Source organism: Pollicipes pollicipes, unplaced genomic scaffold (assembly GCF_011947565.3).
Source record: "Pollicipes pollicipes isolate AB1234 unplaced genomic scaffold, Ppol_2.1 Scaffold_4881;HRSCAF=5763_pilon_pilon_pilon, whole genome shotgun sequence".
Lineage (NCBI taxonomy): Eukaryota > Metazoa > Arthropoda > Thecostraca > Pollicipedomorpha > Pollicipedidae > Pollicipes > Pollicipes pollicipes.
Genome location: NW_023596576.1, coordinates 50,468,049 through 50,487,350, shown reverse-complemented (window position 1 = coordinate 50,487,350; position 19,302 = coordinate 50,468,049). Strand labels below are relative to the sequence as shown.

At 52.4% G+C, this 19,302-nt stretch overlaps 1 pseudogene; it reads right to left on the bottom strand.

The window, feature by feature from the left end:
- The window catches only part of LOC119100557 (non-lysosomal glucosylceramidase-like), an 18,416-nt pseudogene extending 7,691 nt beyond the window's left edge, over positions 1–10,725 (bottom strand).
- Between the last annotated feature and the right edge of the window lie 8,577 nt (positions 10,726–19,302).

The window sequence follows — 19,302 nt, the reverse complement described above, 5'->3', positions numbered from 1 at the left end:
CACTTACAGGACATCACATTGTATAGTGCTCGGATGAAAGCACGGCGCAGTTCTGGGAGTTTCCAACATTTACACATTGAGGAAACCCACTGCAAGGCTGCACCACAGCACAAGCCGCTCAGTTCAGAGTTCGTCGCCGGGCGTATCCTGACACCGGGGTACAGGTCGTCCAGTCCATGTTTTACGCCGTTCCACCCACTCCGCATGCGACAAGTAGCGCTTCAGCAAAGTCGGATATTCAACCTTTGCTTGGCAGTTAACCATCAGCCAACGAACACACTAACGCACCCCCCCCCCCCCCCCCCAGCCGGACCGACCCCACCGAGGCGTACCTCGTGCAGCATGGCGGCGGCCAGGGCGTACGTGACGCCGGTCCACGTCTCCTCGCTCTGCATGGTGTGCTCATTGACCTGGCCGTCGGGCATCATGCCATTGACGGCGCCTTGGCAGCCGTCGCGGAACAGCAGCACGTTGTGTTCGTACACCGTGCGCAGCGCCGTCTCCACGTGACTGAACACCTGAGCCGGTGAGGTCAGGTCAGGTCAGGTCAGGTCAGGTCAGGTCAGGTCAGGTCAGGTCAGGTCAGGTCAGGTCAGGGTCGGTGAGGGGGAGGGGGTTGTCACTGGCATTGCCGGAGGCGTGACGGTCGACCGGCGACAGCAAGCCGCTAATAAACATGTGAGACATGAACACCTAACGCCAGTGCGTTGATTCACACTAGCACTGATAACTGAATGGTTGCTAGTCAAGCAAGACGTGGCGATTTCAAACCAGGAAGTATATCTGCTGGCAACAAGTTACACAAGTGCGGAAATCTACCCCGAAAAAACGCCAATTGCGCGAGTTGCTCCCCGACATTAGGCCCACTTTCTGCCCTAATTTGGGGAGGGAGGTTGGAGACTCCACCCAAAAAAGAACAGGGAAATTCAGCCCGGGACCCCACTGACCGGCTCCGTGACGTCCGAGGACCCCACTAACCGGGTCTGTGACGTCCGAGGCAAACACTGACCAGGTCTGTGACATCCGAGGCAAACACTGACAGGCTCTGTGACGTCAGAGGACCCCACTGACCGGCTCTGTGACGTCAGAGGACCCCACTGACCGGCTCTGTGACGTCAGAGGACCCCACTGACCGGCTCTGTGACGTCCGAGGCCCCCACTGACCGGCTCTGTGACGTCCGAGGCCCCCAATGACCGGCTCTGCGACGTCCGAGGACCCCACTGACCGGGTCTGTGACGTCCGAGGACCCCACTGACCGGGTCTGTGACGTCCGAGGGCCCCACTAACCGGGTCTGTGACGTCCGAGGCAAACACTGACAGGCTCTGTGACGTCCGAGGCCCCCACTGACCGGGTCTGTGACGTCCGAGGACCCCACTGACCGGGTCTGTGACGTCCGAGGCCCCCACTGACCGGGTCTGTGACGTCCGAGGACCCCACTGACCGGGTCTGTGACGTCCGAGGACCCCACTGACCGGGTCTGTGACGTCAGAGGACCCCACTGACCGGGTCTGTGACGTCCGAGGACCCCACTGACCGGGTCTGTGACGTCAGAGGACCCCAATGACCGGGTCTGTGACGTCCGAGGACCCCACTGACCGGGTCTGTGACGTCTGAGGCAAACACTGACCAGCTCTGTGACGTCAGAGGACCCCAATGACCGGGTCTGTATCGCCCGAGGACCCTACTGACCGGGTCTGTGACGTCAGAGGCCCCCACTGACCGGCTCTGTGACGTCAGAGGACCCCAATGACCGGGTCTGTCTCGCCCGAGGACCCTACTGACCGGGTCTGTGACGTCCGAGGCCCCCACTGACCGGCTCTGTGACGTCAGAGGACCTCAGGTACCAGTGGCCGCACAGCTGGTCTGCCATGATGCACTGGGCGTGTCCGCTGGCCGACGAGTCGAACCGGTAGTACGAGCCTGCCGGCACCGGGCGCACGGCCACAGCTCAGTACCGGCGCAGGCGGCGGCGACACCGGCACATCATGGCGACGTCGGACCAGCAGGACAACGCCGGGCTCGCCTCTGGCCCGAGACGCGACAGTTACGAGGCATTTACACCAACACTGTTATTATGGCGAGGAATGGCGCGACACGTAACGGAAATGCATCCAGCGGTGGTGCCTCATCCTGCAGTATCGAACACTTGCTTACAAAGAGTTTGAGAGTAACAGCAACCAACACCAGACAAGAGCCCAAAATTATCGGACGAAATTATTCATTATCAGGCGAAAGCCAACAACACCACTACCTCAGCGGACGTCATACTGATGACGTGTCGACTGTCGTTAAAACTTTAGGGAGCATACACACTGCTGGGTACTTCTAGCGTCCATGACGAGGCAGAACACGCAGGGTGTCTAAATTGCCCACAACCTTACGCTCATAATACAGACGAACAGCCAGTGCTCCCTTTCATGCAAAAAGCAGTCATCCCAAACGTCATGCCACGTTCGTCAGGAAGCCCCACATCCGTCACGAGACGCACGCGCCGGCGAGGTTCGCTTGCGGGCCGCACAGCCACTACCGGCGCCTGGCCGGGCACTGACCGGTCCAGAGCTTATCGATGTACACCTTCTGCGCCTTGGTGAGCATGGCGTCGTACGGTCGACCTGCTCGGCTAGCGCCTGCGCGCGCGCCACCCTCATGGTGTAGAGGGCGGCGATCCAGAGTCCGCCACAGTAGGCGCTGCAGCAGCCGACACAGTCAGCCGCCACCGTCGGCACACCCAGCTGTGGTATGATCACTTATCTAAACAATCACTACAACATGATGCTCAGAGAACTGGAATTCTGCTAGCTGAAAACTCTGTGGTTCTGCAATCAGTAACCACTTGGATAGAATCCTTCTGAAGAGGCCGGCCGTCAAAGCGTACCTCTCGAGTTAACTTTTTTCCACATTTCAACGTCTGTTCTGAGCTACGTTTCGCATATTTGATGGACCACGTGTCACGTGCCTGTGCTCACCTGACACCCTCCATGACCCACGTGTCGTACGTTGGTCGGGCATTCCCGAGTTCTCGATCATGCCGTCGCGTCCGTGTCCCAGGCCCGCGCCACGTTCATGACGGCGCAGCAGGTGGGCCACATGTGCCGCAGGTAGCGTCGGTCGCCCGTTACCGCAGATCGCGGTACACCTGGGCGCACACCAGCCGGTCCGGTACGGCTCAGCCAGCCCGCCGCTGGCCGGGCTCCGCTGGCTGGGCTCCGCTCGGCTTCGGGCCGTCGCCGCCTCCCACAAAAAAAAAACAAACAACAAAAAAAAAAAAAAAAAAAAACAAAAGAAAAACAAAAAAAAACAAACGCGGCGCCGCTGCAGAGTGCCGAAGCACGACCGTTCAGTCCCTTCAGCGTGCCAGCGGTCGGTCTCTTCAGCGTGTACGAGCGCCACATTCAGCTAGCGACGTGAGCGACGAGCTGGATGAGTACTTAGTCTTCCGACAGTTTAACCACGGCCCTGGGTCATGAGAAGCAGTTGCCATGGAGACGCATCGAACTGAATCAGTAGGGTTCACATCACGCATAACAAAATGAGCTGTAACGCCACTCTCATAAACAATTGACGCGAAATGATATTGGCAGGCCGGTGCGCCCAACACACTAGCACTTAATGACATTTAAATCATACTTGCTGACCTGCAGGACAAACTTGAGGTTCAGGTCCTTCCACGCCGACACGTCATGAATCTGGTTAGTGTTGATATTGCAGAACGGCATCTCACCTGCATCGCACATGAGGCTTAAGCTCGAGGTAGATCACCAGGCATGCAAACGATAACGAGCGAATGAAAACGATTTCCATGTTCCCACATCCCGAAGAGATACACACAGAAAAACATAAGCCAATTCTACGTTGTTGGTACAGAAGCGACCTCCACGGAGGATACTGTGGCCAGCGGTGGCCCATATCGCTGTCAGGGATGACCGCTCCCACGCGGACCGGCCCTGTGCCTCGCACCAGCGCCGCAGCACCAGCGCCAGCTCCAGCACCCGACGGCGCTCGTCGGCCGACAGGGCGTACCCGGCATGCCGGGTTGCCGACGTCGTGCGGCACTGTGTGGCCCCTTCCGGGGCGCCGTCTGGCCGCTGTAGAGCATGGTGCGGCGGTCTCCGGGTCCTCCTGGGAGGGGGGAGAGAGCGGCCGGTGGCCGGCGTCAGGTACCCGCCGCCCGCGCACAGCACGCTTCACAGCGGATGACAAGGTTGGCTGAAGGCGGTGATGGTCGCCAGGCGAAGACTATGGCCGCCGTCAATGTCACGTCCACTAGGTATCTTTCGAGATACCAACTCGAGCATTTCCCGTGACTGGCAAGAAACCCTCCAGCATTCTTCTGCCCAAAAAGAGAGCATTGGCCTAGTATCTTATCAGCTGGTGAAGTGTCACAGTACTGTCGAAGATCACACATATATTTCCATCAGTTCCAAGCATTAACGAATACAGGGCAAAGAGTAACGCTCTCAGTCATGGCCATTGAACACCAGCAGCAACAGCGAACTCGTCTATCGTCACATTCCACAGGCCAGACTCCGGCCGGCCGGCGCCGAGTGCAGCGTTCGTCTCACCTGCGCCACAAACTCGGCATGTCGTACTGCAGGGAGAGTTGCAGCTGCGGCCAGAGCTGGACCAGCGCCGCCGACGAGTAGAAATGCACGTCGTACGTGTTGTACATGAGGTACTCGTGCGACTCGAGGTACCCGAAACCGGCCGTACTCCCGCCTGCGACCGCGGCCCGTGGCGCGCACAGCCGTTACGTGGAAACATGGGAGAAAACGCCGATTGCACAGGCTCTTCCGACGACCCACTAGTACAGATATCATGTCATTCAGCGGCATCTGTCACGCACTCAGCCGTCGCAACAACGACGAGTTCGCTCAACTCCGCCAGGCGTCTACTCAGGTACGGAGCGCACTGTCTGTGTCAAACGGGGTCCGTCTCGGTCCACTGGTCACCTGACAACCCCGCTGCGGCCCAGGTAACCAACAACGCTACCGCCCACGACTGTCCGGCTACCCAGGATCCGTCTCAGGCAGCTGATCCTACCCGGGCGCTGTCTGGTTACCTGGGTCCCTTCTCAGGCAGCCGATCCTCCCCAGGCACTGTCTGGTTACCCAGGATCCGTCTCAGGCAGCTGATCCTACCCGGGCGCTGTCTGGTTGCCTGGGTCCCTTCTCAGGCAGCCGATCCTCCCCAGGCACTGTCTGGTTACCTGGGGTCCGTCCCAGGCAGCTGACCCTCCACAGACACTGTCTGGGTTACCCTGGGTCCGTCTCAGGCAGCTGATCCTCCCCCAGGCACTGGTCTGGTTTTACCTGGGTCCGTCTCAGGCAGCCGATCCTCCCCGGGCACTGTCTGGTTTACCTGGGGTCCGTCTCAGGCAGCTGATTCCTCCCCAGGGCACTGTCTGGTTACCTGGGGTCCGTCCCAGGCAGGCCGATCCCCCCCCGAGCACTGTCTGGTTACCTGGGGGTCCCGTCTCAGGCAGCTGATCCTCCCCGGGCATCCGGATCCACAGACTGCCGCCGTCTGATATGATAGTACAGGTGCTCGTTGAAGATGGCCGACTTGTACCAGTCGGGCAGATCTCTGCGAACACGCGTTGGGCTGACGCACGTTCTTATGACCCATAATGCATGAGTGCGCTGAAAGAGGTCCGAACCCGTTGGCGGTCGCTCGTCTGAGGCTTCTCCCTTCATCACGGCCCGCAGAGCGAAACGCCAACAATCTGATTGACCAATCAGCTCGACTGACCATTTGGCGATTGTGTTTTCCTCCCCCCCCCCCCCCCCCCCCCCCCCCCACCGACTACCGCATGTCAGGACAGCACACCCCACCCGTGCACCTCCCCCTAGCGCAGAGAATGCGGCGGCGGAGCGCGGACTCACGGGTCGGTCAACACGGGCCGCTGCCAGGCCTCGATGTCGCTCTCTCCCAGCTCGAGAAGCAGTCCAACGCGTACCGGCTGAGCTGGTCGGCGCCCTGCCGGCCCGTCTCGAACCACTTGGTGTAGTACCTGGCGGCCGGGGGCGCGTCACTCGCGGCGCCCCGGCCGGCCCCACAGCAGCAGCTCGAACACGACCTGAGCGGAATGGTACGGGCGCGAGGACATCCACATGTGGGGACTATCACACGCTTCGATAGTGAAACGTTCCGCCATTGTCGAGGGACTTAGAGCGTCGGCGTCCAGTGAAATTGTACCTGAATGCAACATAAACTGGGCTTCGGGACTCAATCGCCATACACTGAAGTACTATCCAAAAGTATCCGACTAAATGTCTGGCTGCAGTGATCCTATTTCAGGTTTTCGTACACAGCGATTTGAGTCCGGCCCCGTCAGCTGAACAAACAACGTTCGTCGCTTTACACTCGCCCAGTCTACGGGCTCCTCGGAACCAGCCAAAGCGCACACGACTTTGCCAGCCTCGCGAGGCAGTACCGGCGCCACATTTCACACCGCACGAAAACGCATATGCACCAAACACAACCAGTAAGACTATCGGGTAACTCAGCAGAGGACGGCGCTGGGCGCGGATGTGGCGTACCTGCTGACGCGGCGTTCCCCTCCCAGGAAGTGGACCTCGGGCATGTGCCACACTAGACTCATCTCCAGAGAGCGGCGTTCGCCGGCCGGCACCGTTACTCGGGCGCTCACCGCCACGCCCACATCTGCGCACGCGCAGCACCGGCCCGCCGGCCGCCCACAGTCAGTACACCGCTGCCGTCCGAGAACAGATTTCGGCGAGCTTTCACGACAGGTTGGTCGTATATCGGGTTTATATCTCACAAGTCGATGCCCACCAGGTCAGGTCACCCCCCATAAACAAGCTCCCATGAACAGGATGGAGAGGCAAAGTCGACAAAATATGAAAAGGACTGACTGAAAAGCAAGCTTGCAGTCGTTTGGTCCACAAATGAGTTCGACCAATGCGCTGGGAAGCCAAACGACGATCAAAGTGTGTCCAGGTTTTAAGTGACCGCTAAATCAGCAAACCAGCTTTTCAAATATTTGATAACACTTTGCTTAACATACCAATGACCCGCGCTCTCGACGTCGGTTAAACGTTTTGTACGAGCGTCGATCCTCGCACCCATTTTTTCTGCAGCTGCCACTGTTCATCTTCCGCTTTAGGCCTGACATTCGTCGGCTGACTGGACGTGCATGTAACGCACATGTGCACGAAAAATGACAACCTGAATCGGACACATCAAATCACCACTGGCTTTCGTTTGACTTCACCAGTCTTGCCCTCTCCAAAGAATCTGCCCATACCTGGCCCGTGCGCTTTGTCCGTCTGTAAGGTCAGACTCCCGGTCTGAGCCAGCTCATTCCAAAGGTCCAGCCCATTTCCCGTCGGGTCAAACGACCCTCTGCTGACGGCCACGTCATCCTGAAAGACGTCACAACCAGATGCAGGTTGAACGTGGACACCGTGGGGGGCAGCAAACGGCGCAACTGCCCATGCTGCATCGCGCTCATCACAAGCGTCACACACAAACACACTGCACACATCCCGAAATGAAACACGGAGAGCGCCAAGCTCCAGCATCAAAGGGCGAGATCCTCAACACACTGGCTGTGCGTGGGTCGTCGTCGCCCACCCGCCCGCCCGCGCCAGCCGGCTGCCGCGCGGTGCGCGTGCGGCAGCGCTGTTCGGTTACCTTGAGCCGGGCGGCCAGCGCGTACCGACACGGGACGCCGGCGATCTCCTGGTCGATGGCCATGCCGCAGACGCCGCCGGCCGAGTGCTGCTCCGAACCGAACGGCGCGACGCTGCACTCCGCACCTGCAGTCGACGCCCGGCGTCACGACAACGCACGGACAGGTGACGCGCTTTTTAGTCGAAGTTGTCAGTCTCGTCGAATATAAAAATGTTTCTTAAGATATGTATATGATAAGGCGTTGGCACCAACAGTCAGCCCATGAAAACACCACCGTTCGCGCTTATCAAGGACATTTCGCCTAACTTGAGCTCTCTTTCTAAGTCGGACTCCCCGCAGCATCGTCGCATCAGCGCATCCACAACACAAACTTGGTATCTGTGAAGCAGACTGGTAAATTTATCCTAACGCTTCATATAGCAAACATCAGCTTCACCAACACGACCGACCGCAAACGGACCAGCTGGAGCGTTTCCGTTCCCCTATCCCTGTAGCTTGCAGACGTACTGGAGTTCTTGCACCCTGTCCCGTTCTCGAACGTGAAGGTGACGCTGACGTCCTTCTGTTCGTCGCCTGTATTCTCGATGTCCCAGACGAACACACTACACGGTAGAGACGTGTCCTGCAACGGCGCTGCTCGTGACGACTGACACAGGGCCAGGGCATGGCCGGGCCAGCGATGCCACCACTGGCTGACCAGCCCCGGCTGAAGTGGTGCACTATGGCTCCGGCGGGCGGTTCGCCATGGATGTAAGGAACAATGCCATGAGCGCGCGTTCCACGTAGGCAGTTTTCAAAAGCAGCGCGTAGACCAAACAGTTGTTGCATGCTACGTATAGAATCATCAGAGGGGAACCGATGGCATAATACATGTCCGCAATCATGGGGGATTAAGTTGTTAATTGGGACAAAGCTAAATCCACCCCACATCTCAGAAAGCCAATATTCCGTCCAAAGCGTGGCGTGAAAAACAAGGACGCAAAACATTAACACTCCCCCAACCCACATATTTGTGACAAAGCTTGCAGCGCGCCCATACGTTGTGGTCGTGCGGCACGCCTTACGGTGCCTGACAATGACACAGCATGTCTGTGCCCTGCACCTACGGCAGCGTTGCACTGCGCCGGGCACCGCCGCCTCTGCGGTGGCGCAGGCCGTCACCTATCACCTTGTAGTTGTGCGGTATGACGGGCGAGACTTGCCGCACCGTCAGCTGCAGGTCCTCGCCGGGCAGCGTGAAGACGGTCCAGGAGCGCGGATACAGGCCGCGGTACGAGGCCAGGTCTCCGGGGAACGCCCAGCGCCAGGCCGACAGCCGGTCGGCCGGCGCGTCGCACGCGCTCAGCACCTGCTGGTAGCGCGCGCGGCCGCCGGCCCGGCCAGCCACGCTGACGATGAACTGGTCGGCGTCGGCCGTGCCGTAGTCGTACAGGCCCGGCCGCATCTGGAACCGGGTGAACTCGCCGCGGAAGCCGCGGCCCATCGTGCCCGAGCCGATCCCGCCCAGGGGTACGCCTGAGGGCATAGACAGAGTAGCTGAGCTCTAGATCCTGCACAGGGCCATGTCTGGAGGCACACACAGAGTGGCTAAACTCTGGATCCTGCACTGGGGCATGCCTGAAAGCAGAGATGGAGCAGTTGAGCTCTAGAGGAGGTGGGGACAGTGGAACATGGGACCCAGGCCAACACATCTATTCACAAGCCCTTATGTTTATAAGTGAGCCTTCTTTACAACCATAGCAACCCTCAGCAGATGTTTGACAGTCCAGATGTTTGGTGAGAGGATTGGCAGGATAGAGTGCATGCAAGACATGCCTTCTCAATCCCGGGTCATAGTCTTTTCAAAGGTGGGATGTAACAGTAAGCAATGCATAAGCAACATCCCGCTTATGGCACTTTGGACATACAGCCAAATGAAGTTTACCTGATAATCATATAATATACTTCTTTCACATACCATATATCTGTTTTCCAGTGACAGGATGAAGTTGGTCTATAAAGGGCTTCTTTCCATGGAACCACATTCCAACATACCACACCAGGTATCTGTGGATAAAAGTGATAATCTGATTACAGAGAACACATCTAAGAATGTCTGCCAAACCCTTACAGCACACACACAAGTGCAACTTATTTGAAAGCATTGTATGACAGCAAGCTTGAGTTACTTGCAGGAATTATGGTAAATTCTGCATGGAACTTTGCAGAAATTTGCAGAATAACCTGAAAGTTGCATTCAAAGCACCTTATTTTAAAGAACTGAGTTGTACTAACACGAATTCACTGAATGCACACACACAACAATCATTATGATCAACAGCAAGAGAACAGGCCCCTCATATCAAACAGCTTTCCTGTAAGGGGAAAATTTAGTTTTGCAGTGCTAGATGTGGTACATAATGGATATGCGAGTCACATTACCAAAGTTTCTTTCTCATTGATACACTTTATCTCCCACACAATTACACAAATTACAATAACAAACATGAAGATCGACATTGGTAAGGTTAAAGACCATTTCATTGTACACAACTTCAGCTTCTTGATTCCATGTTTGTTCTTGTCAAGATTGGGCCTACAGAAACATATAAAACAAACCCCAATATGAAAGTACTTCACAGGGGCTGCAGCTGAGACAATGCCATCAGCTGTCATGAAGCAACAGCTTTGGTACCAAGGATCCAGGCATTTCCGTGACTGTTAGCTTCTACCACCCATCTGGTTACTTACGGCAGTCTGTCCATCTACTTGCATTATCCAGCTTGTTGCATGCTGTAGGTAAAAGTGCATAAAATTTGCGCTACATGTATCATTAAACGAACCAAGACTGTCTTACCTGAGACCAAGAACCAGAAAACCCCATACTTGATGCAATCGGGGGCGAATGTTGGCATCCCAGCTTTCCGGAAATTTATGGTTTAATTTGACCTGAAAGCCATATTCGACCATAGCTTTGCCTTGAGGACTCACGTGCCGTGCTATTGGAATGTTTACGATACCCCTTCGCACGTGCCGCAAAACAAACCGCCCCGACCAAGGCTGACCCTATCAAGGCCCTGGTTCAACAAATCCCATGAGCTTGCCACCCAGATGACGTGTGGAACGAAGTTCAGTACAAGCAAGTGCAGTATAGAAACATCCTAGACTGCATATATTCCTGTAAATAGTAAAACGCCAGTCGTAGAGAATTTGCTGCACAGCTACCAAATGAGAGGAGTTGTCTTGCTGCGCTGGTGAAGTCCGCGAAATGCGAAATTAACAATATGCGCCGCGGCGCGTGCGCGACGGGGTAGCAGCGTAGTCAAAGGTTTCACTGTCTGAAAGCGGTGGGGGAGGGGGCTTAGCTGAAAAGGTCGACCGCACCCCAAAACCTGATTTTTCCCTGGATTTCGGTCACTTGAATTTGCTTGCCCGTTATCAAAATCAAGGCTATTCATTTTCGTATCTTCAAAATTATTGTTCTCGGAAGAATTGCTTCCCATTTCAAGTTAGTGAGAGATGCCCTTTTTAACCAAAACTGAGAATGCTTTGCAATTTACGGGAAAGCATTTAAGTACACCTTATATTAAGGGATCATTAATGGCTACCGCTATTGCTGATCGTGTTGTATAATCCCATCCATGACTATGCTGCAAAGATACTTGCCCCTGTTGGGTGAAAACATGAGTTAGCTTTTATTAGGACAGCCCCGTACTTTTAGAGCTGCCACACATCGCAGTTAGTTGTTCTTCATCCCGCTCCAGGCACTATTAAAAAAAACTGTAAAACATTTGCAGACTGGCTTAACATATGAAGGAGCTAGCATGACAGCGCTCGGAAACTACAGGATACCAGTTGGTACAAAATATACATGATGCCAAAAGTGATGCATTTGGGTACCTTCTACCAGCATACTAAACGTTGACATAATTGCTCTGTATTTATTTTGCCCAGTATTTCCTCTTTGCTCATATGCATTGAGGGGCTCAGAAGAGCATTAGGGGACTTAAGTCAGCGTTGGGGGGGGGGGGCTCAGGACCCCCTCCGAAAGTGTATAAAGTGACGCCCCTGGGGGTAGTCGTAAGAGCTCTTGAGATGAGCTGGAAGAGCAGAGGGTAACGATGCGGGGGGTAAAAGTGCGGTGCAGGGGTGGCAAAAAATAATTTTTATCCCCGCCCGAATTTGTGTTAGCAGCGTTACACGATGGTATATGACAGAAAATGGCAATAAAGTCCACACCCAGCAGCGCCATCAGGAATCGGCGCATCACCGAAACCCTCTTTCATCAGCGTAGCTTTCAATATCATGCACGCAACCGAAACGATCATTGCTACAACGTCATTCAACTAATGTCAGGATTGGGTCTGCTGGCAGGAATGCAGGCACAACGCCCCGAGACTATGGGATAGTCCAATCCCAAATGCATCTCCCCCATCCTTTATACATACCGGGGCCTGGCGCTTAAGCTCGATCCGCGGCTGGATTTGCTTTCCTCGACTGTGAAAAACGGCAAAGGACCTCGAGAACCAGGGCATCCATATGCAAATTTAAACTGGTTTTCCATGTGGCCTGAAAGGAAAGAGGCAATATATTGGGTACCGGGTTAGGTTTAGAACGATGTGAAGGCGACTGCGCAAACGCTGGGCGATAGGTGATGGGGGCATATTGGAATGAGGATGCATCGGAGTCGCGGAGAGTTGGGGATCACAGGACTGTTTGGAGAAAAAACGCTATATCAATATCAAAGGAGGCTATATCAAGGCCACCGAGGCATCCATGACGCCATAATAAAGGTACTCAAATCCTACCATTCCATTAGGTACGCGACGTTCAAGGCTAATAGAAATATTATTGTCGAGTCATCCATATCTGGCGATCATGAGGACAATTTCCAGATAAAACGGTCGTCATTTGGCTCTCAATGAATGTTGTGCAACGCACGATGACCTTATCAAACCAAAGATATATTGATGGACATATTTACTTGACAAAGACATTGCATTGTCTAGAGCAGTTTTTTTTCCAGTAAGTGAGCTTATTACATCACGTCTGATGCTCACTCCGGCATATTGAAACGTGGAACATTCCCTTTACAGGAAGTATTCAATCTTTTTGTTCTTTTTCCATATTTGTTACATTCGACGTGCATTTGACCAATAAAAGGTTCTCTGGAAATCCTTTCAAATAGCTCAGAATTTCTATTTGAAGAAGCCGACCCTACGGGAGAAATCTCATTTGATTTCCTGCTCACCAATATGGAAGTAATACATGCCTTTTCGCTACTTTTCCGACGTGTTCCGCTACTTTTCCAAAATTCATGACTTTTCTCTGAGGAATAAGGTTATTAACACTGTCTTTCCTGTGTGAACAGTGTCCTTCGTAAATTGGCATACTGAAGGCCGTTAACTCCTCATTAGAAATGTGAACTCATAATGTCAATTAGCGTTATGTATTTTACGGCTCCCTGACTTGCTCCGGTCCTGTTTCGTTTTGTTGACATGTAGGCAAGACAACGCGTGACGTCACAGATTTTGAGTTGGAGGGCAAGATTTTACAGGACCTCCTAAACAAAATGGGCTCTTCTCACGGGAGACCTTCTATACTGTGTCACATTGAAGGGACAGGGGCACTTAGGGCATGCGCCTCCTAATCTTACTATTAAATGCACCACGTCTAAGGAACTGAATGTTGGTGGTTAACAAAAAAAACCGGAATGAATGAACTCCAAATTATTCAGCAAAGGGTCTAACCGACCTGGAGCAGGGTCTCCTATTGCAGAAAGGGTCTCCCCATCCAAAACGTGATGTGAACGATTTCCAAAGGGCCCTCCAAATCTAGACAAGGGGCCTTGTTATCGAAAACAGGGCATTCTGCTCCGGAATAGCGGCCATATCATGCATGAAAGGGGCCTCCTCTTCCAGAAATGAAAGAAATCCTGAATATAAAGGGTGCCCCTAAACCAAAACGCGGACCTCATAGTGTGCAACGGAAGCCTCCCGAACCAGCAAAGGGACCACTTAAACGTAGCATTAAGCCCCTGATTTAGAGCACTGGCTACCTATAGCTTAACATGACCTCAGGACACAAAAGACGGACCTTTTGATGCAACAAAGAGTGTTCTGAGCCCGATTGATTACTCTTTAATTCAGTTATGGGGGAGGGGGAGCCTCCTGGATCTGCATATTGGTACTCTAGACGACTAGAATACCTTTAGTTGAGAAATATAGGCCTGTCAAAAAAGCAGGCAAAACATGCTCTTGCCCGCCTGCCTGCTGGTATGGGTGGCAACGGCCCACCCCCTAGCCTTTGCTGCGCCGCCCCTCGATAGCACCTACTTTTTCACGCATGCTACTTCTGTGTTCAAAATGTCTATATTGAACGCGCCGATTTCGTGTTTACGGCGGAGGTGCTGGTAGCAAAGTAAGAAAACTTCTCTGATGTAAAGCTTTGCGGCCCATTTTTGTCAGTAATGACATTTCTCTGTCTACAGGAATAAATGCGCCACCTTGCGGGATGTAGGTTAAATATCTAGTCTATACTAAATATTTGGTAGTCGGTAGCTGAGGGTGGTGTGGCGCAGGAACTAATATAGTAAATGTAATTGAAACATAAAAAATAGTATGCCCAGAAGTTTTGCAAAAAAAAAACTCTTATGCAGTTGTAAACAGCGTTACACTGACAGCACGTAATGGCTGATAGAAAACAATTCAGCATATCGCATATCGGGAACTGCAACCCGAGGCTGACTTACTTCTTGAACGGCGCCGAAATCGCGGTCAAGTCCGCCGAGGAGTACTTCGGGATCTTCGTGGATCATAGGCTGAAGTCCCACGTGCAGACGACGGAGACAATCTCCAAGGCCAAATAGATGCTGGTGGTCGTGAAGCGATCTTTTGCTAACATTGGTGTTCCCACGCTGCCATTCCTCTTTAAGAGCTAAGTACGTCCGTACTTGGAGTATGACCACGTCATCTAGGGCCCGTTCGGCAAACTGGACCAGAAGCGGCTGGAGTGGGTTCAGCGACGAGCTACCCGTCTTGTCTATGAAATGAGGCACCAGTCATACCCTGAGAGGCTCAGACTCCTCCAGTTGCTCTCGCTGTACTATCGTCGTCGCAGGGGAGACATGGTAACAGTGTACCAGCTGTTTCACGGAGGCATGTCACTGTCGGAAGAGAAGTTCCTGACAAGGCACAACTCCGAAGTGACAAGAAGACGCCAATGGAAGCTGAGAAAACCTCGACCTGGGACTCCCGTCCGTCGTAACTCGTTCAGCACGCGGGTCGTCAACGATTGGAACGCCCTTCCACACCCGGTCGTGTCATCAACCTCAGTTGAACAGTTCAAGTCTAGGCTGGAGTTGCACTGGGCTGACATCATGTATGACATCCCACACTGAATCTACCCATAATTTGAGACTGCTTGGTTACCGGACCGGGAGCCTGACGAGCCCGGACCTACAGGCCTAGTGGCCTTTTATAATTCCCGATCACGACAAGGTAAGGTAAGGTAAGGAGCTGGTAAAAAAATTATAAAACGCCCAAGCCTCAAACATGCAGCCTTTCTGTTATAGATCTGACAAGCCACCGATTGAGATACTGAGGCCACTGCACATGTCTGAAAGTCAGAAAATTCACTGCGCATCGTGTTTGACAACCTTTTGACCTTGCGCACGGTGAGAGTTTAGCTTTTCTAGAGAAAAAAGGTAAATAGATCGGCTCCAGACAATTAAACAATCCTTCGTTCGGTGCCAAGTTCATCGAAATTGGCCTGATCGAACTTGGTTTACAGCTTTGCCAAAAGCAGGCCTTTAACACGTGAAACGTATGGGATAGTAAGAAAAGTACGCTTAAGAGCGGTTGTGCTACCAGCATTCTTCGGTGGCGGCTGGTTGTCGCCAGTGCTGAGGGCTGTGGGCTTTACAGGAGCCTCCTGCCAGGAACCGCACGACAGTGTGACGTCATTGAAGAGGGGGACTGCCCCGCGGGGCACAAAATGCCAACAATCCAGGGGCTATTTGCAACAATTATGAAGGAAAAGGTCGACCAGTTTGGCCGCGTTGGGCCTTTATTACCGTATTCCTAATATCCTATTCGCTTACGGGATCTACGAAGTTATTTACTTGGAGGCCCCTTTACCACACAACCGCGGCGCCAGGCAGGGGGGGGGGGAGGGGCGGAAATAGAAGTATTTGCCCTCCCGTAATTTACACAACACATTTTGGAAATAAATAAGTGATTGATATACTAGATAGATACCCACATCTGTTCCTGCTAGTGCACAATGCGATCTTTTCGACCCATTTATGCCACTCAGCAAAAGAAGGCTACCTAGCTCGAAAAAAATACTTGTCTTTTTCCAGCTTGTTTCCCCTGGTGCCAAAATACGGCCTGGGCGTATGATAGTCTGAATGTGAAACTCAAACTAATAACTCCAGGGCGAAGGGCAGGAGCTCTCATGCGCCTGGATTTTGCCGACTACTTTTCAAGAGGCGGGGGTTCTGTCGCGGTATTTTAGGCAGAAACCAATTCGGAAGCTTCAAATACTACCCGCTAAAAACAATGTGATCAAAGCCGTAACACCAGGTTTTCTCTAGTAAAAACAAGTCAAAGAATGACGGACCTACTTTCGGGGGTACCCCGTCGAGCCCTGCTCCCGCCCTCCGTCGGCGGCCACGGTCCTGGACCGGCTGCCGCCCGCACAACTGATTGCGAACTGATCGTGTTGTGGAGGTGCGCAGCGCAACACGCACTCGACACAACTCCTCCTTGGCTCAAGGACGTCTGAGGGTGCTGGTGATGCCGATTAGCTTAGGTCTTGTCGGACGCCGGTGGACACGCACGCGTTCTAGGAGATCATTGTATTGCACTTATGTATTTGGTTTAAGGTGTTGCGTCTCCTTAATACCATCTCACGCTTTTATTTCAAATTTAATGTGCAGTATCAAGAAGAAATTAGAAACGGGGTTATCAAAGAGTATTCACAAAAGTTCAGGCAGATTTATAGGTCTCAAGAATCCGAACAAACTATCAAGCTGATTTGGACGATCATCGCCTAATGAGGATTTCATATAATTGTAGGTCGTGTTGATGACAATAGGCCTGCAAAGTCCTCTTCTATTATTTACATTCGCTGCACTCAATAATATGTTCGACTAGGAGGATGACCACACTGATGTCAAAGGGGAAGGGGCTCTTGCAAATATAAATCACAATGAGTGACCTATGTGCATCCAATTCGAGGGGGAACGAACAACTCTAAACGGTCTGTGCGGTCTGCTGGTGGCCAATGTGCAATATCTGGTCTTGTGTCATGAAGCTGGGTTCTATACATTGTCCATACATTGTCGCTGCCAAAGTCATTTTGCCGAGTTGCGAATTAATGTATTGGTGGTCAGCAGGGACGGTGGTAATATAAAGAACTGTTAGGGCTTCCCCGTCCAAATGGGCGGCCCGCTCATTCCCTGCAAAATCTCTTTGGCCCGGGATCCACAAAAATTGGCATCTTCAAGTGTCTGTAAAAAACGGTGCGAGTTTAACTCACTGGCATCGCGGAGCTCTGAGAACAAAATTGATACGCTGTGGTTCTCTGCATTGATACTTTCTATCTAGAAACAATAAGCGTTGAAATGAAAACTGGGTCGCGCTTGATTGATGACATGACTTTGTAGTTGTCTGGAGAACTACAGTCGCCTAGACTTTGGGCGAAAGCATTCATGACCTGTGGGGATGATGCAAGTAAGCAATTCTTAATGCGAAGAGCTGTAGGTAAAAAGGGCAGGCGCTTGCCAGATAGTGCATGAACGAGCTGTCCACAAATTTTCCTCCATGGAGTGGCTGCTGTGAGTTGCAGAAGAGCAATGTGTTAGGAATAACGTTTGGCGGCTCTTATGAATTTACTGGCTCGTGCGTTTTCAGAGTTGCGGGCGAGTAAATGAGGAATGTCGTGATTGCGTTGATAACTTTCAAAAGCATGTGTAATAAGGCCGACTCCCAGCCCTAGTGAAACGTAGCGATCGTGATCGGCAAAACAAAGTACCTGAAACATGACCCAGTCGGCTCTCTGCAGATTCAAACGGGGCATAAATCCGCGTCAGCGTTGGGACCAAACGGGCGTAAAGCTTGGTTGGGAAATGGTTAATGTCATGAACATCCCTCTCAACAGTCCAATCAAAGAAACTCCCTACTGAGTAAGAGCACAGCTATAAATAGATGACGGTTTTCGTACCAATCAGTAGGTAGTGCTGGGTATTGCTTCCTTTGTTCAGCAAGACTAAATTGTGAGCATCGACAAAATTTGTAATAAAATGTACGCGACGAGGAACGGTCTGGGTGGCGTCACTCAAGACGGGCTATGACCATTGCAATCGCCGAGGATGAGAAGTGGGCTGCGAAACCGAGAAACGAGTTTGTGAAGTTGCGTGAGAGATCCGTGTTATCATAATCTGGTGGAATGCACGAAAAGCATACGTTGATGGTGCGGCCATGCAGCCGTACAGGGCATGCAACAGCCTGACAAACTGCGGGAAAAGTGAGCAGCGTGTGCGTCAATTCATGTCTGGTCTATAGCGCCACCCCACCTTGGCGATGCTTACCACCTGTGTCGTCACAACGATGTAATGAGTAATTTAACATTTTAAAGTTACATTGGTCTCTAGAACTAAGCCATGTTTTCTGTACAGCGATGATTGAAGTTTATACGGCAAGACTTTTCAAAAATGAAACACCCTGCAGTGGTAGAGCGCAGAGGCGTGTGGGCGCATTGTAGGCCCCCAGTAGTACACGCCCCCTTACCAAGTATGTTTTGTTATCAGGTTTAATTTATTGTGCATATGAATAAGATCAGACTGAGATAGTTTCCTATGATGGCCTATTATGACGGGCAAGGCCAGGAGAGACACAAAGTACTCAAGGAGCTGGTGTACCGAGGTCATATATTTAAATATAAACGCCATTCCTCTTGCATCATGTCAGGGCACTGATATTTGTTTGAGGAGTACAATGTTTCCCGTCTTGGCAGCAGTTGTGGGAACAAACCGCTGGTATGAACACGTTTGGAGCTGCACGACATGACGTCACAATGCTTCCCGCCCGACTTCCTTTTCAGTTCGGGAATTCTGTCTCTCCACCACGCGATATGGCTCACTTTTCAGAGGGTAGTAATTACAGCCCCCCCCCCCCCCCTCCTTCGGCCATGAGCTTTATTCAGACCCCCAACTGTAAGAAGAAGATCGGGCAAATTAAGAAGAAACCCGTTTGTTGGGATGTTTTGTAGATACGTTGAACTATTATGCGTTGAACTATTACATAACCCGGTCCCCTTCCAACTTACCTTGAGATCCTACGCCCTGCCTGCAACTCTGAAAAGAAACTGGGTCAAATTGGGGAGAAGTCTGCTTTACGTGTATTTTGGAGGAATGTCCAGTCATTGCTCCTTCCTGAGCTCCCGCCACCTACGCATTTTGCAAAATTATATCCCTATACCCCTACATCTAGCGCTAAATATGTATTTCCGGCACAGGGAAACAACATCAAGATAGTTTATCACAAAGCCGCAGTTTATCTCAGCAGCATGAGGTTCCGGAGGAGTTTTTGACGTGTGTCACTTCAACGTCCACCGATGACTTCTGAAGCTTGAGTTCGGGTATCCACAAGCAGCGAACCTC